This window comes from Anopheles arabiensis (genome assembly GCF_016920715.1).
Source record: "Anopheles arabiensis isolate DONGOLA chromosome X unlocalized genomic scaffold, AaraD3 X_pericentromeric_contig0028, whole genome shotgun sequence".
In the NCBI taxonomy this organism is placed as follows: Eukaryota; Metazoa; Arthropoda; class Insecta; order Diptera; family Culicidae; genus Anopheles; species Anopheles arabiensis.
The window spans coordinates 167,501-170,000 of record NW_024412106.1 but is presented as its reverse complement, the minus strand read 5'-3'; the positions used below and the strand labels follow the sequence as shown (position 1 = coordinate 170,000).

General features: G+C 47.2%; 1 pseudogene; it reads left to right on the top strand.

Moving 5' to 3' along the window:
* LOC120908013 overlaps window positions 1-2,500 on the top strand; it is a 9,150-nt pseudogene that overhangs the window by 3,147 nt on the left and 3,503 nt on the right.

The following is a 2,500-nucleotide window of genomic DNA, read 5'->3' as shown; positions in this document are numbered from 1 at the left end:
AGACTGCATAAACAGACGCGGATAGCGGGCCTGAGTTTGAGCCCAATAGAATGAGTAACACGAAAACTAAGAAGGTCAAAAAGACCAAGGGGTTGACAAGAAAGATCCGGACCAAGCGTTCATGGATCTTCAAGATCGAATGGAGGCGATGCGTTTTGGGATAAGCAAACTCGATGATGAGTCTTCCCATTTTACGCTAGTTACGGTAATGATGGACTTCCTCGATGAGGTAATGTCCGAATTTCGAAGGTACAGAGCCGTAAATCGCATGCAGCAGGTCCTCGACCGTCAAACGCAAACGTCGTTTGACGGTAACGATGGATTCGGGCCGCAAACGCGAAAAGGCAGAAGACCAGTGGCTGATGACCAACAGCCTGGTCCAAGTGGGTTGCAAAGATTGCAACAACAACAACAACAACCATCGAGGTTGACCCTGTTAGGGAAGCGGTGGAAAATATTCCAAGTCCGAGAAACGGACCGAATATTAATGAGGGTAGAATTAATAAGAGGAAGAAGAAGAAGAGCAAGAAGAAGCAGAATAAGCCCAGGAAGCGGCCTGAGGCTCTGCTGATATCGGACTGCACTTCCGAGGAGCTGGCGAAATTGCTCAAGGAAATGAAGCAGTCCGATGCTCTTAAATCGGTTGGAGAGACAATCTCTAAGGTCCGACGGGCCCAGAATGGAGGCATGTTGCTAGAACTTAAGCAGGGTAGTTCTGCTAGTGCAATTGCCCCAAAGGTTAAGGAAGCGGTGAAGGGCAAGGCGTCAGTGAGAACGCTAGCTCCTTCTAAAATGATTGAGATCATGCATCTCGATGAAATTACCACCCCAGAGGAGGTTGCGGAGTCTGTCAAAGCACAGCTCAACATCGAGATAGAAATAGATCGTATCAAAATGAAGAAAGGCCGCGCGGCCGGTACGCAGTGGGCACGGATCAACGTATCGCTGCCAGACTTTCAAAGCTTCCTGAATTTGGGAAAGCTGAAAGTTGGTTGGTCGATATGCCATATCCGCGAGGTTATGGAAGAGCAGAAATGCTATAAGTGTTGGAAGGTAGGCCATACGAGCTACCATTGTAGGGAACCAGACAGAAGTAATCTGTGCTGGAAATGCGGTTTGAGTGGACACAAGAAGCAAGCTTGTACCAACTCTGTCAAGTGTTTGGATTGCGGTACGAGGTCACAGAACCTTCACGCAACGGGCAGTTATATGTGTCCCCGAAGGCGAACGATTAGACCATAATGGTTAGGTTGCTACAACATAACCAGAATCATAGTTATGCTGCATTTCAGTTAATGTGGCAAACGATTAGGGAAGAATCTGCGGATATAGTGTTGATTGCAGATCCGTATCTGGCAACAACCAACGTCAAAGTGTTACGCAATGACGATAACACAGCAGCGGTAGTGGTTAACGCGGACTTACCAGTTAAGGTAGTCAGTAAGGCTTTGAAGGGTTTAATGATAGTTGACATAGGTGATATGCGAGTGGTTAGCGTTTACGCGCCACCTAGATTTAGTATGGAAGAGTTCCAGAACATGTTGGATAACACGGTAATGGCCGTAACCGGTATCCACAAATTCGTTATCGGGGGACTTCAACGCTTGGTCAGTAAGTTGGAACAACCAACTTGGCGAGCGTGGAGAAACCCAGAAACGAAGAGGTGAGTTGGTTTTATCAACCTTTGCGCAGATTGACGCAATTTTATTGAACGACGGCAGCACCCCAACTTATGTTGGACCAGGGCGCACGTCAGTAGTTGATCTTACTTTTGCGAGCCGAACCGTAGCAAGATCATTTAAGTGGGAGGTGTTATCTAGCTATATGAACTCTGATCATCGTGCAATACGAATAGATCTTGAGACGCAAAGCGTGCGTAATCTGTCCCGACCCATAACGGGATGGAGCATCAAGTATTTTAGCAAAGATATATTTGAAGTTATGATGCAAGCCGCTTTTGAGACCGAGGTCACAACAAGCGAAGACTTAATGCGTATACTTGTCACGGCGTGCAATGCGACGATGACTAAACGTAAGAGGTACACTCTAACAAGAGTGCATTTTGGTGGACGTTAGAGATTGAGGCACTTCGCAAAGAGTGCAAACACCGCGATCGATTAGCGCAAAGAGCTTTTAATACTGATCTCTATTCTACTTTTAGGGACGAGTTCAAGGTGGCACGGAATGCCCTCAAGCGATTGATCAAGCATACCCGACAGAGGAAGTGGAAAGAGTTCCTGGGAACAGCGAACAACGCATCATTTGGTATAGTATATCATACGTTCAAGAAAGTGGCCGAGGGTTCGATTGGACCCCGAACCATGACATTGGACGAGTTTAGGGAAGTGGTGAGCGAGCTTTTTCCTACTCACCCAAACACGGTGTGGCCTGATTATCGTATCGATCAGCCACGAGAGTTTGAAAGGGTAACTAATGATGAGATTCTTGCGGTTGCCAGGAGACTACCTAACAAGAAGGCGCCGGGACCAGATGGTATCCC